The sequence below is a fragment of the Toxorhynchites rutilus genome, chromosome 2 (assembly GCF_029784135.1).
Source record: "Toxorhynchites rutilus septentrionalis strain SRP chromosome 2, ASM2978413v1, whole genome shotgun sequence".
Classification (NCBI taxonomy): Eukaryota; Metazoa; Arthropoda; class Insecta; order Diptera; family Culicidae; genus Toxorhynchites; species Toxorhynchites rutilus.
This window is the reverse complement of record NC_073745.1, coordinates 35,720,384-35,731,357: the sequence shown is the minus strand read 5'-3', so window position 1 is coordinate 35,731,357 and position 10,974 is coordinate 35,720,384.

The following is a 10,974-nucleotide window of genomic DNA, read 5'->3' as shown; positions in this document are numbered from 1 at the left end:
CAGGATCTGCTACATTAGATGAATATGAATCTTTCGCTTTGCGTTGTCCGTACGATCCTGCTGTTTCATGATGCATGGAGAGGTCGGTATGCATATGTTAGAGGCAAAGAAGAAAATAAGCTTTCTGCACCGAAAGCGTATATGATAGCTTTGCTTGCATGCTGGTGTGCAAGGAAGTGCGAGCCGATGCAGAGTTGTCTCGTTCTCTTTTGTGTCGTGATTTGCAGCACATAACAACAATAGAATACCGCTGGGGGAAATGTTTCATGAAAGATCATATTTGAACGAACGAAAGCGGTTTTTTCAATGAGTGGATCATTTGGCAAACACTGCAAAGCATTTTAATTTAATTAATATTCTGTTTCACAATTCATAGTTCTGTTTCACAATCTTTTACCATCTTTCACACAGCTTAAATATTCTATCCTCCCAGAACATGCTTGCTGCCTCGTCGAAAACTGCTACGAGCCATATATGTAGAAAACATGTTGCTTGATAGTAGCCTATAATACAGAATCCATTCCAAATACCACCCGAAACAGAGTATATCTTTCTTCGGGTGAAGACCGGATAGGTAAAAGAATTAATAAGCATGGTATAAATCCTCGCATATGCGGAAATGCTAGTGTTTCGCCTAACCTTTTGATCGTTTATATTTTTTTCGAAAACCTACATGATCAATACAGTCAATTGCAGAGAAATCAGCATTCAAATTTTCACTGAGTTCATCGTCCATGCTTTGGAATGAGTCTTTACTCAACAAATAAGAAAAGCATAACAGCAGTGGAAGACTTGTTGAATTTTTCCTAATTTTAATGATCAGCAAGCAAGCAACCCAGCAAACATTAAATCGTATAATTTTGCACGTCCCAAGTCTTACAAGAAATCCGAATAAATCATAATCGCATATAATATCAATCAAAGTATGTATCGTGTATATTTGAAATCGCATAGAGTGTAAAAACTTGATTTTATATACCATTATCAAATTAAGTCGCAATTCGGTATAATAAACATCAATTTTATGATGTACATTGTCGTAAAATATATTTAATCCGCATCATATGCGTATATTACTCTGATGCAGTCTGTGTGTCGTATAAGCGTATAATTTAAATCGATTTAGTACTGTAGTAAATCTTGTTGCATGCTGGAGAAAATCATGAAACAGTAAATCATATTAGATCCTAACATAAAGAACATATTACATCATATTGAAATGTCAATGAAATGTTGATGCACTCGAAAGTTTTAACCGCTGTTGAATTAAATTTCAGATAGCCGCGCGAGATAGCTGGTGGATGATAATCCAGACGACCGGAGTTCGAACCCACATCGGAGCAGTTTTCATCAAACATCAATCTGTGCCATTTCAAACATTCATATTCCACTCCCAACACAAGTCAATCAAGCAATTATTATTTCTACAAACATAAATACTCATATATAAAAATGGCGATTCGTGAGGCTATAATAAACGTTTCACGAAAATATTTTGCGCCATTTGTTTTTTTCTATGTCTGTATTAAATCGTATATGAGTAAGGCAAAAGTCGTATTTGGTGCTTTGACAATTCATGAATATATTCATATTAGATCGCAATACAATTTCAACATAATCGCTATTATAGTCGGTCAAAATTGTATATTCATCCAAACAAATTCGCTGAAGCATAAGTTCAGCGAGTGCTCCAGAGTGACTGCAGCATAGCGGTACATGCAACAGCGATTTACGACGACACTGGGTGGGTGGTGAAGACTCACTTTTGACGAACTTTTACGACCGGTACTCAACAACATCGCACCAGCAAGTAAAATTGAAATACTGAGATTATTCATAATCTATACAAACTATATCAAAAATCATAACAATGCGATAGATATCAGTGAACCTGAATTCTTTTTAAATTATAATGAATTTGTGATGTAAATACTAGAAATAAATAAACAATACTTGACAAAAAAAGTATTTAGTATGGTTATAGATATATTCACCATAGTCCCATCATTAAAGTTGGTTCTACTTTGAATCAGACGAATAAATTACAAATAAAATCTTTTTATATTGACTGTGGATTTAAAAATTTTGTTCCCTTAATAATCTCACACTCTGAAACGTATTTCCACATCAATTACTCTGGAGATACATCTCCATACACATTATCCACTATAAAGCAATGTTGTTCCTCAAACTTAATCTCGTTGTAATTTCATAAATTTGCCAGACAATCTGGATTCATGAAATTTTCTAGCACTGGTTTGGGAAACCACGAAACAATGGAGGGTAGAGATAATAAAATAAGTACTTTGCGTCTAGAGAATTTAATTTAATGTAAGATATATACAAGTGCGAACCGGAGAGCTATCATGACAGAATACTTTGACATGGAAACCAGTATATTTATAAATCAGGATAAATTGAGTGTTCATCAGGATATCAGGGAGCGTGCTAAAAAATCTGGGAAATCCTGAAAAATCAGGAAGGTTGGCATCTCTGGTTGTTAGTGGGAATGGTTACGAAAAATCAGGATTCACTGTGGTAAGTGATGTGATTATGTATATGCGAACAATTGACCTCTCGATAAAACGAAAATCCGAAAATCTCATGTGGTACAACACGCGGCAGAGATTAACTTTAGGTATCCTGAAAAGGAACATCTGTAAAATTGATACATTTCATATAATGTATTATATTAATATATTCTAGTATTCATCGCATGTACTTTTCCTCGAAATTCAATCGCGTTGGCGGAGATTCGCGAAGCGACGCTCGTAACATAAAGCATAACATGGAATGAACAACAAAGCAAACTCTCAGGTCCATCACTCGAACAAATATGGAGAGAATGTGCAGATACTATCACACTCAGCTTTCTCACTATGTCACGAGAATAAAGATAAACGCGTTTCACTTATTTCGCCTCAAATATATTAGGCTGTCAAAAAAGTCCTGCGGTATTTCCGCGAGGTGTCGTTGTAAGCGCGTAGTTCTAGTTGTATTCATTGTATCGAGTCATACTATAGCTTGTTGGAAAGGTATTTTTGCGCGCTATAATATAGTCCTTGACAGTGTTTTGTTTGGTTAAGTCGTTCGTGAAGCTTGGATTCACAAAGAAGCTCGATGTATGGGTGCCACACACGTTGACGCAAAAAAACATCTTTGACCGTATCGACGCATGTGAATCGCTGCTGAATCGCAACAAAATCGACCCGTTTCTGAAGCGGATGGTGACTGGCGATGAAAAGTGGGTCACTTACGACAACGTGAAGCGCAAACGGTCGTGGTCAAAGCCCGCTGAAGCGGCTCAGACGGTGGCCAAGCCCTCATTAACGGCCAGGAAGGTTCTGCTGTGTGTTTGGTGGGATTGTCAAGGAATAATCTATTATAAGTTGCTTCCCTATGGCCAGACGCTCAATTCGGACCTGTACTGCCAACAACTGGACCGCTTGAAGGTAGCACTCATGAAGAAGAGGCCATCTTTGATAAACAGAGGCCGCATTGTCTTCCATCAGGACAACACCAGGCCAAACACTTCTTTGGTGACGTGCCAGAAGCTCCGGGAGCTCGGATGGGAGGATCTTTCGCATTCGCCGTATAGTCCGGACCTTGCACCAAGTGACTACCACCTGTTTTTGTCCATGGCGAACGAGCTAGGTATTCAGAAGACAAAAGAGGCCTGTGAAAATTGGTTATCCGAGTTTTTTGCCAATAAGGAAGCGAGCTTCTATAACAGGGGTATTATGAAATTGGCATCTCGTTGAGAACAAGTCATCGAACAAAACGGCGCATATTTGACTTAAAACTAAAAACTAACTAATTTTATGAACAAATGAAAATTCAAAAAAATACCGCAGGACTTTTTTGACAGCCTAATATATATGTAAAAACATTCCCGTATAATTGTCATCACCATATCTTTTTTTCACTGCTGCAGTTTCACTGTTCTTGCGCAGTCGCATTCTGAGCAATTCCTCATCTGTGCGACCGTTTTTATGCAATTTCATTGTTTGTGCTATTGGTTCGTGTGACCCAAGCCCCGATTTCATGATAGAATCGCACAAAAAGAATCACACAAACGAGAAACCGCACAAAAAGAGACCGTACAAAAACAGGTTTACTTGTAATTTCCACCGAATTACAGAGTTGTATGGGTTGTATGGTAGAGAGAAAGAGAGCATATCCGACACTGTCACTCTCCGAATCAATCCGACACTCGCTCAGAAACATTTCATGCTACATACAAACGTATCCGCGCACATACACCCATATACCACAAGAAATTAAATATAATGTTTATATTTATGAGATAGGGTAAAAAATTAAACTTAGCTTATATCACTGTTCTCAGTCCAGGGATGTCAGCGATTCTTCTACTGTGATACGTTCACTGCGGCGTCAAAAAAAAAACAACCAAAAAAATACGATCCTTCTCGTTAGGAACTGCGGCATAGCTCCAAGCAAGTTTGCTGCAATAAAGGGTGTGTCACATCAAATTGTATCACGGAAAAAACGCTGTAGAAATTCGCCCAGTAGACCGATCCTTTTGAAAATTTTAGACAGTAAAATAAAAACTATTAAACAACTTTTGGCATTTTCTTTTTATTCATACTTCGAGCCCAAGCCCGTATGCTCGCACCTTCCTCTTTACCCCGTCCATAAGGTTCTGTTGAAGGTTCTCTTGAAGTCCGCCTCCGATTTGACAACTTTTGGGTTCTCTATTGGGCGAAGCTCCGGCGCGTTGGGCGGGTTCATTTCCTTTGGCACGAAGGTGACTCCGTTGGCTTCGTACCACTCCAACACGTCCTTTGGATAGTGGCACGAAGCGAGATCCGGCCAGAAGATGGTCGGGCCCTCGTGCTGCTTCAATAGTGGTAGTAAGCGCTTCTGTAGGCACTCCTTAAGGTAAACCTGCCCGTTTACCATGCCGGTCATCACGAAGGGGGCGCTCCGCTTTCCGCAAGAGCAGATCGCTTGCGAATCTCCTCCGGAACGCTGAATTTGTCCTCTGCGGAGAAGAACAACAGCTTTGACGTAGGTTTCGTCGTCCATTACCAGGCAATGCGGCTTCGTCAGCATTTCGGTGTACTGCTTCCGGGCTCGCGTCTTCCCCACCATGTTTTGCCTTTCGTCGCGGTTAGGAGCCTTCTGAACCTTGTATGTACGCAGGCCCACCCGCTGCTTGGTCCGCTGGACGAATGAACTTGACAAATTCAGCTTATTGGCGACATCCCGGACCGAACTTCTCGGATCACGTCTAAACTGCTTAACTACGCGCTTGTGATCTTTTTCACTGACGGAGCATCTATTTTTGCCGTTCTTCACCTTCCGGTCGATGGTTAGGTTCTCGAAGTATCGTTTTAGTACTCTGCTGACCGTGGATTGGACGATTCCCAGCATCTTACCGATGTCCCGATGTGACAACTCCGGATTCTCGAAATGAGTGCACAGGATTAATTCACGACGCTCTTTTTCGTTCGACGACATTTTTCCAAATTTACGAAAAATTGACAGTAAAGCATGACCAACGTAATCTATACACTCTTATCTGATTATAAGCGAAAGCTGAAGATATAATTCCTAAAAATTAAATTTCTACAGCGTTTTTTCCGTGATGCAATTTGATGTGACACACCCTTTATTCGTAAACAAACACCGTGAAACCGAGAGCGCCACGGTTGGAAACACAATATGCAACCGAGAGCGTGACGAGTGTGAGCACATTGAAAACTGAGAGTATGACGAACACAAGCACATTATGAAAGAATTCTAAGAAAACGCGAGCAGGAAAAATGACTTCGCTCGATTTGTTGCACCACCGTTCATTTTTATTTTCATGATTTATCCATGCATTCAACCAAATTTCACTGTTTTTCTTTGCAGTAGAACAGATATTATATTTTTCACTTGTTTTACAGGTTATAATACTTCTAAACGATAGGAATCATATACACACGAAGGTCACATCACGGAGCGAAGAAGCACACGCTCACTCCAGTACGCTACTCAACCCGAACTCTCAATCGTAGCGGCAAAATTAGTTGCTGAAAGTGTGGTAAAACATTCCAACCAGCAGAAAATTATCCGAGATTGCGTCGGTGCTGTTTAGTTATGTCCTCAATGTCGGGATTTGGCAGCTTGCGTAGAACAACGAAGTCCAATGTTGAACATGATTTTCTCTCGCTTAACGTCGATAATGAAACTCACAAGGATAAATCATAACACAATAGCCCACAAACATCATTCATACAACACATAATTGAAAACAAGATTTGATTACTGACATGTTAGCAATTTTATATAATTTAAGAAATTATTAACTCATAACAGTATTAATTCACTACAGTACTCAAAATGATGAATGAATAGTAAATTTTCAGCAGTTGATAGAGACAACTAATTATGCTTTGCTTCGTACAGCAAGGCAACTTCAGATAAAAATCATTCGCTGTAATAAACTTTTTTCCGTTTCGAGAATTCTTAAATAGGCTGACTAGAACTTCCGGTCAAAACAGGTTTCAATCAGATGATTTTTAACTTTTCATCAATCGAATGAAAGAGTTATCAATCCAGTACAAGAATATGCTTTAATACGAGTTTAGTTCGATGTTCTTTGTGCAGTCTCGGTCTTGTCCAAATACTTTTAACGTAGAACTACGTCTTTCATTCAGGGTGCCAAAACAGAAAACAGGTCACGTTAATAAGTATTTTTGCCGTGAACGGATTTTGGTGATTTACATACCAAACAAATCGGAAATTCCCTAAGATTTGTTTGATATGCTATGCATTATAATCCCATAGTCTGTATATGGTTTAAATTAATTAAAATTGGAAGCATTCCTATTTCCTCATATATTTGTTCTGTCGATTTGTGTGCTTTCCCGAACAGAGCTGTCAATAACGAGCAACTTATCGACGAGCAACGAAGGGGAAATCGTAAGATGTTAAGTCTCCGGGAACAAAGGAAAAGTAGAAGAACGAAGGGGAATATTTGCCTAGAGTATAAACAGTGGATCTCGCTAAGGCAAACTTCCAATCTTCGTGAGGCAATCGACTTAACAGTCAATAGGCGTTTAGTCGCTATCTTCCTTTACCGAATCGACTATATCATTTCATTTTTCCCAGTCAAATTGTCATCATTGCATTTTGAAGTGACTTCCCCCAAAACGAATACGTTTCTCTTTTTCTCTCTCCCATGTACATGTGCATGCATCGAAGTTTTAGTTCAACGTGGTTTTACATACGCTATAGGTGAGCTAGATTATTTTGTATCGTACACGAAAATTACTCACACGTATAAAATAACGTGCAGTGTGTGTACGCTATTTTGCACGCCTAATACTAACTAATACTAACGCAAGGATCTTTTTAGCATACTTGATAAATGTGTAAGTTCGTTGGTTTGAGTTCACGATGGGTAAACAATAGACCGTCCATTGATGGGGTAACTTCTTACGCAATATCTAAAGCCCAGACTGCTCTCTGGAGTTGTAGTAGTATATTCGGGAAAAAGTGAGGACTAAAACCGAGAATGATTCACTGGATTTACTTGACAATTGTGAGACCCAGACTAACATATGCTTCGCCAGTGTGGTGGCCTAAAACTACACAAATATCAGCTCAAAAAAAGCTCGATAAACTACAACGTCTGACATGCCTATCAATTACTGGAGCAATGCCCAGCGCACCTTCCAAAGCCCTAGATGCTCTTCTATACCTTCTACCCTTACACCAATATGTGCAACTTGAAGCGGAAAAAGGTGCTCTTAGGCTAAAACGTATAAAACATTTTCTAGAAGGAGATCTCACAGGGCATTTACAATACAGATTTTCAACTGAGCACTATAGTAAGCATGAATGAAGACTGGATGGAAACAAAGACTAACTGCAGTGTTCCCTTCGAAGTGATTGAATTCAATCGCAACGAATGGGAAGAAGGTGGTCCCAAAACTCGTTCAGGATCACTCGTGTTTTATACCGATGGATCTAAAATCGGTATATATACGGGAGCTGGTATTACTGGACCAGGAATCGACATGTTAATTCCAATGGGACAGTGGCCTACAGTTTTTCAAGCAGAAAACAAGCTGTTCTAACATGTACAAATATTTGTTTGACTAGAAAATACAGGTATGCCAATATCTGTATCTTCTAAGATAGCCAAGCAGCTTTTAATGCAGTAAAAGCATACACATGTTTAGGAATGTATTTTATCCTTAAAACAACTAGCTGCTACTAACGAAGTTAACCTATACTGGGTGCCTGGTCACTGCGGTATAGGAGGTTGTGAAAAAGCTGATCTCTTAGCAAGATTAGGATCTTCAACTTAATTCGTCGGGCCTGATCCATTTTGCGGATTATCTACATCATGCATGAAATCGGAGCTCAAAACCTGGGAAATATCAATGATTGAAGCCAACTGGATGGCTCTATCAACACCAAGACAATCCAAATTATTCATTACACCTTGTAACAGGAAAACACGCAACCTACTCAGCTTGAATAAGGAAGATTTGAGTACATTAACCGGTCCATCAACCGGACACTGTCCGAGAAGGTATCATCTTGAAAAAATCGGAAAACTGACAGATGATAATTGCCGTTTCTGCAATTTCGAAGCTGATGATTCGGAATATTTACTGTGTCAATGCAGTACACTAATTCAGCGAAGACTGCGAATTCTTGGAAAGGGCATTCCTATGCCTAACGAGATTTGGTCTGCTGAACCAAAACAGGTAAGGAACTTCATAAAGGAAATCATACCTTCGTGGGGGGATATGTAAAGTCCTGGTGCGACTATCACTTATTCCCTGAGTGATGGAACGAAATTACACTGCATACATAGCAAACTGGAGTGCACTACAATAGATCAAACTAATGGTCGCAGTGGTACAATGCTCCTACAGAAGAAGAACGGAATCCTACGTCAACTATGCGGTCGTGTCTTAGACACAACCCTCCTGTGACTTTTTTGCATCGGAAATCATGTTCTCTTTATATGGACGTAAAAATAAGATTGCGTATGCGGTAATGAATTAGTGTCAGGGGTAAATGGAAGTGTGGATTGAAGTCAGTTGAATGAAGAGGCAGATTTGTATTCATTAGTCGAGTCAGTTAAAATAACCACTGACTGGACTAGTTCACCAGTCATCCTCGCTAGTCAACGCTCATTTTCATTTTCTAGTCAAGTCAATTTTTGTTGGCGGCGACTGCCGAAGCAGTTCTAGTCGAAGCGAAGCTGCTGAGAGTAGAGTCGGTCCTCATTTTTTACCTTCGAAGATTTCGGGCCCTGATTTGGGGCATAAAAACAATGTTTACTATTAACAGAGACTTGGACTATCGATTCGTGGTGAGATAGCTACATATTTTTTCGTAAAATTCAAGGAAAAAATCAACTTTTATTTAAGTTGTCCGTTTTTACCACCCTTTCCCTACTACTTCCAGCATCAATGGATATCTACAGTTAGTAAACGAAGCGCAAAACAATGTTAGTGAATAAATGTGAAATCTATCATCCCGCAATCCCCAATGAGTCTCGCGTAGATAGTGCCAACCAAGGCGCCTAGAAGTATATCTTAAGGTGGGCCAACTTGCTAAAACCACTCTTCAGCCATCTTGGAAGTCTACTGTGTTTTGTTAGTAGACAAAACATAATACGCTAGTACCGAAGCTCGCTCGTGATCAGTCTGTCTCTTTCACGCTAAAAGCAAAAAATGCCCCTTCTGCTTTCTTCCGTACTGTTTCTATATACCGCTCCCCTAACCAACTTAGTGACGAAACGGCCTCACCTTAGGATATACTTCTAGGCGCCATGAGTGCCAGCATTGAACCACCTGTCAATTCCAGCTCCTTGGTCTGAGTCATGTAATAAAAAACAATAATTATACACATATTGCAAACGTGTGCTATTGTGTGATAAACTTCTCCAACAACTAACATTGTTGTATTGTTGCTAACAAAGTGTAGTTAAATTGATTTTAATAAATGTTACATCATTCATTTACAGATTTCCCTACAATAAATCAATGCAATGCATGTAAAACCCATCTGAATATTACTTTATTGTTGCATATATAAATCATCGATTCGACTCAAAGAATAACTCTTTACATTACTTCAACAAAGCAAACCGTTCAACCATTGCTTTTAATTAACCACCCACAGTGAAGTCCATTTTGTTGGCCAGAGTGAATGGATGGTCATTGTGAACGGTTCATCCCAGCCAGGAACAACCAGCAGACCATACGTACCATCAATTGTTCTCAGCTGCAAAAAGGCTGCATCAGTCCATCAATCTCGAAAACAAATAACTAAGCACCACCATATGTGTGTGCGTGTGAGTGCATGTGTGTGGGTGGGTTTATTATATCTTAGCTTTGTTTTCCATCTCGCCTCGTGTGTGCGGATGTAACTTCTATTTTCAATTGAAAACGGACCCACACATTTTCCATTCGCAAAGGACACTCATCCATTCTTTTTTTTTGCGCCCAACCGCCGGAACATCGAATTGATTTCCGGTCCTCAAAAGTGCATGAAAACAGAAAGAACTTCGAGGCCACGTTAGAAGTTCTCCTGGAAACCGGATTCGAACTTACACCATTGTTGGAGAGTTTCTCCCTCCCGGGATCAGTTTCTCGTCCTCGGGTGGATGTTCTATTTCTTCTTCTCGAGCTTGGAGGAAACGGAACCTGCCAAACCTGTCGGGGCATGGAAGTTCGCTGCTTTTTATCATTCGTCGTTTGGTGCATAACTTTTGTGCTGGAGCATTGAAAGAGACAGTTTTCCAATTTCCCTCGCTCGCGCTTTTCTGGTGCAGCACTGTTTTCAGTCTCCTCCCCTGCCGATGGAGGGGCCCTTGGCAAGAAGTTTGAATTCAAAGCGGATCAAGTTAAATGATAAATGGTGGACTTGTGCATTGTGATATGGGTTCATTAGCTGTGTAACTTCCCCATCATGATTTTTTTTTCCTGAATTAAG